The 14,942-nt window shown below is 41.5% G+C and overlaps 1 protein-coding gene across 2 annotated transcripts in view; it reads right to left on the bottom strand.

Moving 5' to 3' along the window:
* RAD21 (RAD21 cohesin complex component) overlaps nt 1–3,119 on the bottom strand; it is a 29,644-nt gene extending 26,525 nt beyond the window's left edge. Inside the window, exon 1 of one of the 2 annotated variants that reach the window (XM_061439096.1) lies at nt 2,910–3,119. The gene's annotated coding sequence lies outside the window, so the exon portion shown is untranslated. Of the gene's footprint in view, nt 1–55; nt 108–2,909 lie in introns of those variants that run through there. The other variant, XM_061439097.1, reaches the window with a different exon arrangement.
* Nucleotides 3,120–14,942: the final 11,823 nt, after the last annotated feature.

Raw genomic sequence — 14,942 nt, 5'->3', positions numbered from 1 at the left:
ATAAGCCAAAGGTATACTTGATGTATAATAATGATAGACCAAAAATTAAACTTACTAAGCTCTAAGGATTTTGTGTGTCCATCCTCTTCATGACAGTCTTAGAAGATAAATACTGGCCCATTTTATAGACCAAGAAAGAAAAGGAGAGGTATAAGGAACTTGGCAAAGGTCACCAGTATTCAATGCAAATGCAGCTTGAACTTCAGAGCCCACAAGTCTAACTGTTTTGTTGCCTTGCCAGCTTGACTACAACAAAAGTATTAGAAAAAAACCTACCTAGCCCCTAAGACGGAGAAAGCAATGGCACCCCACTCCAGTACTCTTGCCTGGAAAATTCCATGGACGGCAGGGCCTGGTAGGCTGCAGTCCATGGGGTCTAAGAGCTGGACACAACTGAGCAACTTCCCTTTCACTTTTCACTTTCATGCATTGGAGAAGAAGTGGGGACGCACCCCACTCCAGTACCCTTGCCTGGAGAATCCCAGGGACGGCGGAGCCTGGTGGGCTGCCATCTACGGGGTCGCACAGAGCTGGACACGACTGAAGCAACTTAGCAGCAGCAGCAGCCCCTAAGAAGTGATTTTAAGCAAATCAATACAATCATGCAATAGAATTCTATGCACTCTCAAAACGATGATCAAGTATTGAAAAAGAGAATTCTCTCTATACGTGTATGTTAACACGCACTTGCAGGAGCATAAAATACCTGCAGAATGAAAACAGAACTGATGAAACTGGTCACCTTTGAAAAGTAGGTCCGGTGAGAAAGGAAGGCCTACCCTTCTGCACTGACAGGCTTTTTTTTTTTAACAAAAGGCATATACAAATGTCACCTATTCAAAGTAAAAACAATTCTATTGAGAATGCTTTTCCAGTCACTAGTGAATTAGGCTGGTTATTCTGTGGTGTTGATTTTTCCTAACCATAAAAAACTGGAAGGTGGAAATTCAGTGATTACTAACCTTGGAAAACATCAACATCTAACTCAGGTAAGAATGAACTGTCTTCTGGGGGGTGTTTGGGGGGAGGGTCTCCAGAACAAAAGGTATTTGCAATGCTAACACAGTAGAGCTGCGTCCCTTTTGATACTAAAGATCTCTGAAGGAGCGTTTTACAACCAGATAGTCCTAGGTTCAAGTTCAGCTCCCTCCTTAGCTGTTCTGTAACTGTTAAAAGTGATTTAACATGTGAGTCTCAGCCTTCTCAGCTCTAAAATGGGGATGTTTCCCAAAAAGGATTTTGAGAATTAAAACATCATACCCAACACAATGCCTTTATAGACGCAGTTACTCTGGGAAAAAATCTCCTCCAGAATATATAGAAGTTATCAAGATCATGCCTAACAACTCTGATATCACAACATTTAAACATAAAACACAAAATCTTTATTTTCAACATCAAGAACTTTCCTTTCTGTACCAAATTATAAGAGAGAAAACTCAGAATCTTTGTGTTCCAATAAATTGGAACTCACCAGGAGAATCTCATCCTTAAGAAGTTAATTCTAGAGTGCAGTAATGTGTTGCCTCTAAACACAAAAAAGGTGAAGATTATGCGCTACCAGCATAATTGACTTGTATATAAAAAGCACAAAGTCCACTGAGTTATTCACTACTGTCACCTCATCTGCAAACTCTTAAATAATTTAATCACTGGATATGGCACAGGTCCCCATCAACGTCTTTTTAAAAGTAATTGATTAGCAGCCTCCAACAATAGCAAAGAAATTTAATGACCCTGCAACTTCAAAAAACTTCCCCAATCTGTCTTCAACATTCTGCACAATCACACAGCTCACTGGCATTGACATTCATTGGAAGAAAACAGAAATTTATTTTCTGGAATTCAATGATTACTCTAAACAGCGTAAGGAGAGCAGATGTTAAACTTTGGCTTGCAAAGAGAAGCCGATAAACACTAGCCTTTACCAGAAACCCTTAAAAACACAAGAGCGTTTTTGAACGCTGGAAGCCTATCTATCAAATCCAAAGGTGGCCAAACCCTCCAGCATTTCCCTCTTTGAAGAAGGTCGCGAAGTCTGGCAGCACAGCTCGACAGTGTCACCACTAAACTATTACAGATCCTTCTCAAAGCCTTTCTCAGTGAGGAAAAAAACACCTCCTATTTGTCAGAAACACACACCTCCCTCCCAAACACAACATTCAATATCCTCAATCTCCAGGAAAAGTCTGGGAGGAAAACCAATTATGTTAATTTCCCAAGAATCAGAGGCAACTTCCCTTGGTCGCGTTTTCTATTGGTCTAACATTTGCTATCCCCATCGTAACCATTTTCCTTTAAAAAAAAAAAAAAAAAAAAAAAAACGGGGAAAGGGGGAGCAGCAGCAGTCCCCGGCTGGGGGCCCGCCGCATCCTCCGGGCCCGCGTGTCTCCGATCCCGGCACCCGCGCGCGAAAGACGGTTGCGGCCCCTCGGAGCTGGCATCGCGGGCTGTCGCCGCCTCCCGCCCCGAATCCCGCGTCCTCCCAGACAGCCATTTTCACCCGAGGAGTAGGCGGCCCGGTCCGAGAGCGGGCTCGTTCAAACCTCCTCCTCGCCCTCCGCGGCCCAGGCTTTCCCCTGCTCCCCGAGGGACCCGCCGAGTAATGGCTCCTCTGGCCTAGAAACAGACCTGGACCATTTGTTACCTAACAAGAGACGATGCGGGCCCAGGCGGCGCGGGTCCCGGCCGACGGCGGGCCTGGGGCCAGGGACCCGGGGCGGGCGGCGCTGCCGTCCCGCAGCTCAGAAGAGAGGCAGCACGGCTCCGTCCCGGGGCGCGGGCTGTGCCGCGGTCTCCCTCGTCCTCCCGCCCCGCTCCGGAGTCCTGCTCCCCGACGGCAAGACGGCGGGGAACGGGTGTGGGGGGGGGAAGCTGGAGCAAAAGAAGGGGTCGGCCGATTATCTTACCTTGCTCTCCGCCGGGAGTTGGGCGGGCTGGGTGGCCTGGGGAGGGGAAAAGGGTCGGGGAGGGGGCGGGGAAAGGGAGGGGAGCCCTAGTGCGGTGTAGCTTCGCAGCAGCTCCCGCTGCCGCCACAGCCGCCGCCTCCTTTTCCGATTCACTCAAACAAACAAGATGGCTGCCGTTACGCCGCGGCTCTTCCTGCCGCCCAAATCCTCGGTTCAAATCGGCAGGATGTTTACGGTCAAAAATGGCACCTGTGCGCCTGCGCAGCCAGCCTAGGACCCAAAAGGAGCGACGCAGGCGCAGCGACCATTTCCTTTTCCTAGGAACCCGCCCTCTGGTTAAGCAGCCCCGGACTGAGCAAGCGCAAAGGGAATTCTCTTGCTAGAGGGTCTTCTAGTTTCGCGACACTGGCAAGTGGCTCACGCACAGTGCTTGCCACTGAAGCGCTAATTGGATTCAGTTTTATTCTTTGGCTTATTTTAAAGGGGAAAAAAAAGACAACAACTTGTCTCTGTGCAGTTTTATGTGCCCCTGACACATTCATTTTAATGATTCTGTAGCAACTAAGGTAGCATAAAACCATTATATAAGTTATTTAAAATGTAGGGGTTCATTCATTCATTCAACCTATATTTATAGACGGTCTTCTCTGAAACACATGCTAAGGTCTGGAATCTAAGGACTATATGAGATAATATCTGCCTAAGTGCTATTTCCCAAAGTGCTTAAGAAAATACAATGGTCTTGCCCCCGCCTCCTGCTCAAGCTTCCTGGCCCCTCTACCTCACTGTGCTCCAGTCACTCCGCCTTTTAAAGTACCAAATGCACTACGAACGCTCCTGCCTCACGATTTTTGCACTCGCTGGCCCCCGTGCTTAGAACAGTCTTGCAATTCCATCCCTTCCCCTTTTGTCTGATTTCTTTTGCTTTTAATTTAAAAATGTTTATTGGAGTATAGTTGATTTTCAATGTTTTAGTCTCAGGTATATAGCAAAGTGAATCAGTTATACACACACACAGTCTATCCACTCATTGATTCTTTTCCTAAATAGCCATTACAGAGTATTGAGTAGAGTTCTCTGTGCTTCAGTAGGTCCTTATTATTTTATACATAGTAGTGTGTATATGTCAATCCCAATCTTTCCATTTATCCCCCACCCTCTTACCCCCTGGTTACCGTAAGTTTGTTTCCTACATCCCTAACTTTATTTCTGCTTTGTTAGATAATCTCACACATCTTAGTTGAAAAGCCACCTCAAGAGTCTTCCCTGATCCTCTGTATTATGTAGGATAACACTATTACTATAAGAAAAGGTCTTCATCCTGCCCCAAACTTAAGGGCTTTACAACAAGGCCCTGCCAGTTTCTGCTTGTATGACCATGAGTAAGTAACAGCCTCTCTCTGTGCTTTTGGTTTATCACCTGAGAGGATTGTTGCGAGGATTCATGAATTAATATGTGTAGAAGATTTTGGAATGCCGCATGGCCTATTACAAGTAATCTAAGTTTTATTACTATCTTCATTATCATTATCAAAATTATTCTCCCCTATAATTTTTTCCCCCTAATGAATGTCACCCTGAGCTAGACATAATGCTCCAAGCCAGAGGAGGAGAGTAGGATCATCATCTTTGGATGTGGACACCTAGCGCTTTTAATCCAGCCCAGTTGTGTGCTAGTTTTTCAACTGCCCTGGGCCCTTCCAGTGTTTTCACACTATACAATACAACTCACTTTTAACTTTCTTATGTTGTAGCAACAGGTGGATAAGAAAGTGAGCAGCTTTCTCCTCCACTTATTCTGGGTCACCTGATTTTGGCTTCGGGCAGGGTTCAACTCACAAGCTGGAGTCCATTAGCCTAGTGGTCATGGCAGCAGGAACTCAAAGCTTCATCAGGTGACTCCTATTTTAGTTGGGCAATGTTTTTATTTCTTATGTTTTAATGGGGAGTTTGACTACTGGAAAAAACATAGCCTTGACTAGATGGACCTTTGTTAACAAAGTAATGTCTCTGCTTTTTAATATGCTATCTAGGTTGGTCATAACTTTCCTTCCAAAGAGTAAGCGTCTTTTAATTTCATGGCTGCAGTCACCATCTGCAGTGATCTTGGAGCCCCCCAAAATAAAGTCAGCCACTGTTTCCCCATCTATTTGCCATGAAGTGATGGGATCGGATGCCATGATCTTCGTTTTCTGAATGTTGACTTTTAAGCCAACTTTTTCACTCTCTACTTTCACCTTCATCAAGAGGCTCTTTAGTTCCTCTTCACTTTCTGCCATAAGGGTGATGTCATCTGCATATCTGAGGTTATTGATATTTCTCCCGGCAATCCTGATTCCAGCTTGTGCTTCTTCCAGCCCAGTGTTTCTCATGATGTACTCTGCATATAAGTTAAATAAGCAGGGTGACAATATACAGCCTTGACGTGCCGCTTTTCCTATTTGGAACCAGTCTGTTGTTCCATGTCCAGTTCTAACTGTTGCCTCCTGACCTCCATACAGGTTTCTCAACAGGCAAGTCAGGTGGTCTGGTATTCCCATCTCTTTCAGAATTTCCCACAGTTTATTGTGATCCACACAGTCAAAGGCTTTGGCATAGTCAATAAAGCAGATATAATGGTTTTCTGGAACTCTCCTGCTTTTTCGATGATCCAGCAAATGTTGGCAATTTGATCTCTGGTTCCTCTGCCATTTTTAAAACCAGCTTGAACATCTGGAAGTTCACGGTTCATGTATTGGAGAATTTTGAGCATTACTTTACTAGCGTGTGAGATGAATGCAATTGTGCGGTAGTTTGAGCATTCTTTGGCATTGCCTTTCTTAGGGATTGGAATGAAAACTGACCTTTTCCAGTCCTGTGGCCAGTGCTGAGTTTTCCAGATTTGCTGACATATTGAGTGCAGCACTTTCACAGCATCATCTTTTAGGTTTTTCCAGTAGTCATGTATGGATGTGAGAGTTGGACTATAAAGAAAGCTGAGCACTGAAGAATTGATGCTTTTGAACTGTGGTGTTGGAGAAGACTCTTGAGAGTCCCTTGGACTGCAAGGAGATCCAACCAGTCCATCCTAAAGGAGATCAGTCCTGGGTGTTCATTGGAAGGACTAATGTTGAAGCTGAAACTCCAATACTTTGGCCACCTGATGCGAAGAGCTGACTCATTTGAAAAGACCCTGATGCTGGGAATGATTGAGGGCAGGCAGAGAAGGGGACAACAGAGGATGAGATGGCTGGATGGCATCACCAACTCAATGGACATGGGTTTGGGTGGACTCTGGGAGTTGGTGATGGACAGGGAGGCCTGGCGTGCTGTCATTCATGGGGTCACAAAGAGTGGGACACGACTGAGCGACTAAACGGAACTGAACTGAACTGAATGGGGACTTTAAGAGGCAATAAGGATAGCTGTTGAAATTCCAAGCTACGTAGGGAAGGGGTGCGAGCACTGTTATTATTTTCAATGTTATTTCCCTCAACCAATACAGATTAAATGTTTAAAACATTTACAGAACTTCTGTGGTGGTCTAGTGGTTAAGAATCTACCTGCCAATGCAGGGCACATGGGTTCGATTCTTGGTCTGGGAAGATTTCACATGCAGTGCTGCCAACTAAGCCCATGTGCCATAACTACTGAGCCCATGCTCTAGAGCCTGTGAACTGCAACTTCCGAGCCCAAGCACAACTGCCGAAGCCTGCACACCTAGAGTCTGGGCTCAACGAGAGAAGCCACCATAATGAGAAGCCCACACACTGCAACTAGAGAGCAGCTCCCCTCCACACAGCTAGAGAAAGCCCGTGTGCTGCAATGAAGACCCGGCTCAGCTAACAAACAAAAACAAAACTGTTACAGAAGTAGATGATCAACACACAGTAACAGAGTTCTTTAAGATTTAAACACAATTTCATAGACTTAATCATCAGAATTGCTAGACTTTCAAAGCATAATTCTCTATGACAAAATATATAGTGTAAGTAGGAGAGGTTAGATTAAAAGTAGGAGAGATTAGATTAAGAGAGCAATAAGGCAAATGGACAGATTTTCAGGATTAATAATGGAGTGTTAAGTATGAGTGTTAAGTATGTTGTAACAGAATTAAAAGTTATTTAAATAAATAAAAAATCAAAGTAAAAAATATTTGTTTTATGAGGTTACTAAAGTTCATTAGAGTCCAGAAAGAGTGAATAAACCCTTTAAGATTTGGTATAAACATTTTCCAGTCATTATCCATCCATTTTTCTCTGTTTAGATTCTGACTTTTCTTCTAATGTCAACAATATTTTTTATCTCTAAAGAGGATGGTACTATTTTGATCAAAAAGGGAACACATTCTAAGGACAACATAGTCAAAAATGTTATAATCAGATGTATTATATTTAAGAAGCAGCAGGACTAAGGACAAAACATTGGTATTGAAATATCATATTAAGATATTAAGTTAGCTAAATCACAGAAATGTTAGATTTCATTCACAATCACATGCTCAGCTTCAGGCATGTGGGTTTGAATCAGGATCCTGCTCTGGAGAGGCGCTCCAAACATCCCTGTCAAGGCCGTACTACGGGTCTGTTCAGGCAGGTAGGTGTCTGCAAAGAAATATCGCCAGGGGCCAGGAGTGGCCCTAGGGATGCTGCAGGTCTCTGGACCAGGTGGGAATGTGAATTTGTCAACCCCTGAGATTGAGGCTTCTCCGGTGGCTCAGTGGTAAAGAATCCACCTACCAAGCAGGAAAGGTGGGCTCGATCCCTGGGTCTTGAAGAAGGAAATAGCAACCCACTCCAGTATTCTTGCTTGGAGAATCCCATGGACAGAGGAGCCCGGAGGGCTACAATCTATGGGGACATGACTGAGTAACTACGAACACACAGTTAGTCCCTATAGTCTTCTATCTTTTATATTGCTTCCCTACTGTTATCATTCATTGCTTTCATGCAGTGAGTCCATGAGAATCAGAGGCAAAGGTGATCATTGTATCTTATGTTTGGGATCTAATAGATCAATGGCTCTTCATCCAGTGCTGCCACCCTCTATGTCTGTGTGGTAACCATACACCTAATTACCATTCAGCAAGTACCTATTTGATAATTACTATATGATAACACTTTTCAATATATTTTTAAAATTTTTTAATATTTTAAAAACTTTCCATTCACTCTACATCCCCTTCCTGCCATTGCACCATTTTCAACTACTCTTTACATCAAAATTTCTTTAAAGAATTGTTCATGTTTTGCACCTCCAATTCCTTCCTTTCCACAATCTCTTCATTGCAGTAAAATATATGCGATATAGAATTCACTGTATTTAATTAATCACCTTAAAGTGTACAGGTCAGTGGCATGTAGTGTAATTACAATGTCATACAACTATCACTACTGTCTAATTCTAGAACCTTCTTATCAACCAAAAAGGAAAACCTATACCCATTCAACTATCTCTCCCTATTCCATCTTCCCTCTGGCCCCTGGAAACCACTAATCTCTGGATTTTCCTGTTCTGGATATTTTATATAAATGGAATTATACAACTTGTGACCTCCCATACCTAATTCTTTAGCTTAGCATAATGTTTTCTAAGTTCATTCACATTGTAGTGTAATCTGTACTTCATTCCTTTTTATATCTGTATAATATTCCATTGTATGGATATGCCACTTTGTTTAACCATATTCATCAGCTGATGGACATTTGGCTTGTTTTCACCTTTTATCTATTGTGAATAGTGTTGCTATCAACATTTGCTTAGTCATTTGTTTGAACACCTGTTCTCAATTCTTTTGGGTTTATCCCTAGAGGTGGAATTACTGAGTCGTATGTAATCACTGTGGAATAGCCAGACTCTTTCTCCAGTGTCTGCACTATTTTATATTCCTACCAGCAATGTATTAAGGTTCCAATTTCTCTAAATGCTCACCACCACTAGTTATTTTCTGTTTTATTTCTTAATTCTGTCCATCCAAGTGGATGTAAAATGGTATCTCATTGTGGTTTTGACTTCCATTTCTTTAATGACACTGAGCATTTTTTCACCTGCTTGTTGGCTATTTATATTTCTGCTTTAGAGAATGTCTGTTTAAATACTTTGTCCATCCTTAATTGGATTGTTGGTCTTCTGTTGCTGAATTGTATGAATTCTTAATATATTATGGACTCTAAGTTCTCATCAGGTATATTATTTGTAGATATTTTCTCTCTATGGGTCATTCTTGACAAAGATTAGCACAGAACCCAAAAATCTCAAATGTTATGATATTCCATTGTGTGGGTTGAGAGTAGAGTTTTTTTTTTTTTTTAATTTAGTTTGCCTACAGGCTTATTATTAGTAGAGATACAAAATTTGAAATCCTTTGTTTTCATTGTTGTCATTCCATCACTAGGTTGTGTCCAGTTCTTTGCAATCCCATGGACTGCATCACTCCAGTCTACCCTGTCCTTCACTATCTGCTGAAGCTTGCTCAAATTCATGTCCACTGAGTCAGTGATTCTATCCAACGATTTCATCCTCTGCCACCCTCTTTTCCCTTTGTCTTCAATTTTTCCCAGCATCAGGGTCTTTTCCAATGAGTCAGCTCTTTGCATCATGTCGCCAGCCAAAGTATTGGAGTTTCAGCTTCAGCATCAGTTCTTCCAGTGAATACTTAGTGTTGACTTACTTGAGGATTGACTGATTTGATCTCCTTGCAGTCCAAGGGACTCTCAAGAGTCTTCTTTAGCACCACAATTTGAAAGCATCAAATGTTCAGCACTCAGCCTTCTTTATGGTCCAACTCTCACATCAGTACATGACTACTGGAAAAACCATAGCTTTGACTATATGGACCTTTGTTGGCAAAATGATGTCTTTTCTTTTTAATATGCTGTCAAGATTTGTCAGAGCTTTTCTTCCAAGGAGCAAGCATCTTTTAATTTCATGGCTGCAATCACCATCTGCAGTGATTTTGGACCCCAAGAAAACAAAATCTAATACTGCTTCTACTTTTCCCCTTTCTATTTGCCATAAAGTGATGGGACCAGATGCCATGATCTTAGTTTTTTTTTTTTTTGAGTTTTAAGCCAGCTTTTCACTTTCATCCTCTCAGATCCTTTAGTTGTAGGCAATTCTAGAGCATATATCTAATATCCAAATATTTCCCTAAACATTGGAGTTTTTACACATGAAATTTAGTTCTCAGACTATTTGAAATATGACCATGGAACCATAATTAAAATAAATGTTAATGGGTTTAAGAAAGGCCACCAACAGAAATTCAATGTCTCTGAATCTTTCCTGATTTCTGAACCTTTGCAAAAGAATTTAAATTTAATGTACTGGATTATCAGGCTTGGAAATTTGGTTGTACATGTCTAACATTACAACTGATAGGCTGATTTATTTTGGAAGTTAGTAGACTCCTGAAATTTTTGAAAAATAAAGACAGCCCATGCAGAATTGCTATGAATGACCTACAGAAGATGTGTCAGTCAGGGTCTAGCCAGGAGATAGAAACCACTCAGAAAATTGAATGGAACATTTAAATATAAAGCATTATTATCTAGTAATGAACTACTAATAGCAATTAAGTAATTAAGGGATAAATAATAGTTAACTAAATAAGAGGAGATGACATCTTAGCAATAAAGTAAACTTGACAGAATACAAGAAAAGCAGACGTAGGGAGCGGCTACTACCTCTACAGTTCAGTTCAGTTCAGTTCAGTCACTCAGTCGTGTCTGACTCTTTGCGACCCCATGAATCGCAGCACGCCAGGACTCCCTGTCCATCACCAACTCCCGGAGTTCACCCAAACCCACGTCCATCGAGTCGGTGATACCATCCAGCCATCTCATCCTCTGTCGTCCCCTTCTCCTCCTGCCCCCAATCCCTCCCAGCATCAGAGTCTTTTCCAATGAGTCAACTCTTCACATGAGGTGGCCAAAGTACTGGAGTTTCAGCTTCAGCATCATTTCTTCCAAAGAAATCCCAGGGCTGATCTCCTTCAGAATGGACTGGTTGAATCTCCTTGCAGTCCAAGGGACTCTCAAGAGTCTTGCTGAGGCTAAAACCCATGGAAGGAGAAGATTTGGAAAGAAGCCAACACTGACATACAGGCCCTGTTGGAGAGGGTGTGGCTGTGGCCTACTTAATAACAGAGAGTTTGCTGAAGTGCCACCAGCCAGGGCTGGCCAGAAACTACCTGTTGGGGCCCTAGTAAAACTAGTTGGGAATCAGCCCTCTGGGATGCTGGTGAAACTCACTGGGAAGTCACTTTCTGATTTTTGCATATCGCTGGCAAAACATGTTGGTGCATGAGTGCCTATGTGCTGCATGGGTGTCCTATATGTTGTTTTCTGTCAAGAGCTGTAGGAGCAACCTCCCCCGACCACCCCAACCCTCCATCTTCACACAAGAACCCAAAAGAGCAGTCCCTGCCTCCAGCAATATCACTGCCTCGCCCTCTGCTGACAAAGCCTAACATTGCACTAGCTGACATGGGGAAATGTTTGCAGGGCCAGCTAGCACAAAGCAAAACAAACAAAGGTGAGTTAGGAGCTCAGAGACAATAAATTGATAACTGGCATAGATGGTGACCTGTGAGTATTTGAGGGGAGAACCCAGGTTTAGGGTTTGTGAAGAAAAGTTTCGGAGGTGGTCATTTGTGGAATTAGTGGTAGCACTGTGATTAGTCTGAGAACAAAAGCTTAGCGATGGCTGAAGCAGGAAACCTGTAATAATTGAAAAATAGATTATGTTGCAGGTTATCTGAAGTTGTGAGCCAAGAACTTCCCCAAACAGGAAATTCTCTCTTGGAACAGATCCAAAGATAATGCCAAAATAGGTACTATACAAATATGTATGAGTCAAGATCACATGTTCTAGGTGCAGTGTTCTGTTGCATGAAGAATTGGAGATATCAAAAAACAAATGATTTTGTGTTTTTCTTTATCCAGGAGGACTATTGTGACATCAGATCAGGCCTAGCTTTCAGGACCTGGAAAAAAGATGCACTCTTCCTTTTAGGGGTTTATCAATGAAGAATTCCTTTTTTTCTACAATAACAGTGGTTTCAGGGACAAAGAATAAAACATTTACACTGGATATTAATCCCTTATGGGTCATATCATTTGCAAATATTTTCTCCCATTCAGTAGACTGTCTTTTCATTTTGCCAGTGGTTTCCTTTGTTGTGTAAAAGCTTTTAAAAATTTAATTAGGCACTATTTGTTTATTTTTGTTTTTATTTCCCTTGCTTTAGGAGACAGATTCAAGAAAATATTGCTGCAATTTACGTCAAAGATTGCTCTGCCTATGTTTTCCTTTAGAAATTTTACAGTACCTGGACTCTTACTTTTGTATATGGTGCTATAGAATGCCCTAATTTCATTCTTTTACATATAGCTGTTCCATTTCCCCAGCACCACTTAGCAGAGACTGTTTTTTTCCTTGTGAATTATCACTTCAGTCCTCAGATTAACTCACCGTTAGTGTGTTGGTTTATTTCTGGGCTGTCTATCCTGTTCCACTGATCTATGAGTCTGTTTTTGTGCCACTACCATACTGTTTTGATTACTTCAGTTTTGGAGCATAGCCTGAAGCCAGGAAGTGTGATTTCTTTAGATCTGTTCTTTCTCTAGATTGTTTTGGCTGTTTGGGTTTTTTGTGTTTAAAATTATTTGTTCTTGTTCTGTGGAAAATGCCATTAGTATTTTGATAGAGATTGCACTGAATCTGTAGATTGCCTTGGGTAATATGGTCATTTGAACAATATTGATTCTTCCCATCCAAGAACACAGTATATCTTTCCATCTTCAATTTCCTTCATCAGTGTGCTATAGTTTTCTGAGTACAGCTCTTTTTATCTTCATAGCTCATACAGCTCAACATCAAAAAAAAAAAAAATCAGACAACCCAATTAAAAAATGGGCAGAAGAACTGAATAGATATTTTCCAAAGAGGAAATGCAGATGTCTAACAGGCACATGAAAAGGTGTTCAACATCATTAATTAACAGGGAAATGCAAATCAAAACCACAATGAGATATCACCTTATACCTGTCAGAATGCTGCTGCTGCTAAGTCACTTCAGTCGTGCCCAATTCTGTGTTACCCCATAGACGGCAGCCCACCAGGCTCTTCTGTCCATGGGATTCTCCAGCCAAGAATACTGGAGTGGGCTGTGATTTCCTTCTCCAATGCATGCATCCATGCATGCTAAGTTGCTTCAGTCGTGTCCGACTGTGTGACACTATGAATGTGCGACCCTATGGACAGCAGCCCACCAGGCCCCTCTGTCCATGGGATTCTCTAGGCAAGAATGCTGGGGTGGGTTGCCATTTCCTTCTCCAGGATGGCTCTCATAAAAAGTCTACAGGGACTTCCCTGGAGGTCCAGTGGTTAAAACTCTGTGCTTCCACTGCAGGGGCATGGGTTTGATCCCTGGTCAGGCAACTAAGATTCTTAATGCTTGTGGTATAGCTAAAACAAACAAACAAATAAATAAGTTGGCAAATGTTGGCAAGGATGTGGAGAAAAGGGAAAACTTGTACAATGTTGGTAGGAATGTAAATTGATGCAGCCACTGTGAAAAACAGTATAGAGGTTTCTTAAAAGAGTAAAAATAGAGTTGCTATATGATCCTGCAATCCCACTCATGGGCATACACCTGCAGAAAACCATAATTTGAAAAGATACATGCACCCTAATGTTCATAGCAGCACTATTTACAATTGCCAAGATATGGAAGCAACCTAAGTACCCAGCAACAGATGAATGGGAAAAAAAAAGAAAGATGTCGCACACACATACACGTACAATGGAATACTACTTGGCCATAAAAAGAATGTAATTTTGACATTTGCAGCAACATGATGGACTTTATGCAAAGTGAAATAATTCAAAGAAAGACAAGCATTACATGTTATCACTTAAGTATGAAATCTAAACAAATAGAACCAACTAGTGAATATAACAAAAAAGAAGCGGACTCACAGACACAGAGAACAAACTAGTGGTTACCAGTGGGGAGAGGGAAGTGGAGAGGGGCAATATAGGGGCAGGGATGAAGAGGCAAAAACTGCTGGGTACAGAAGAAGCTGCATGGATCTATTGTACAATATGGGGAATACAGCCAATATTTTATAACTATAAAGGAAGTATAACGCTTAACAACTGTGATTCACTGTTTTGCACACCTGAAACTTATGCAGTATCATAGGGCAACTATACTTCAATAAAAAAAAATAGAAAAAATATAAATTTGCACTTGGAAGCCAAAAAAATATATATATTAACATAAGAAAACATCTGGAGCAAACAGTTCCTTGATAAACTCAAAGCCTCACATCTTTTACATCTTCCTGCCCTATCAGCCTAAGAATACTGGCTTCATGGCTGGAATATGATACCTGTTGTGGTAGGTATCATTTCATCTTTTAAGTCAAGAAGAAGGAAGAAAGGAATTGACATCTATATATGTGCTCAACAGGCATCGTTGGTATCAAATTGTTTGACCAACATTTATTGAAACATCATGTGTGTGGCAATGTATCAGACTGTGGAATTTAGTGATTAATTAAAATATGTATATTCTGGGCCCTTTAACAAATCCTACAGGTTCAAATATGAGGCTTCTCCTTCCAAGGGTTTCCTTTCCCACCTCATTCATGCCCGACTGCACAAAGCAGAATCTATCTTGAACTCCTGCATACTCACAGTAGGAATATTCCTCTGTCCTGAGTCTTCTTGGTACATCCTGGGAGTTACCTTATTTATACTCACTATATCATATGTTTAGGATAATATTTTATGTAATGGTGCTTTGTGGCAGAATTCCTTAATGTAAAACCCTTTTAAAAAATATAAATTTTATTAGTGGTTGTCACAGTATTTATTCTCTCTCCTGCTTTCTCTCTTCTTCTGTCTTCAAAACCTAACAAGCTATTATGTTAGATGATATGAGACTCCCATCTTTAAAGAGTATTCTCTTTGTTGTTAGGGTCTGACTTTCATCTGAAATGGGAAATATACTGACTAGGACAACCAAAAGAGAAACTCTCTTTT

The sequence above is a fragment of the Bos javanicus genome, chromosome 14 (assembly GCF_032452875.1).
Source record: "Bos javanicus breed banteng chromosome 14, ARS-OSU_banteng_1.0, whole genome shotgun sequence".
NCBI lineage: Eukaryota > Metazoa > Chordata > Mammalia > Artiodactyla > Bovidae > Bos > Bos javanicus.
This window is presented reverse-complemented; position numbering and strand designations above follow the sequence as displayed.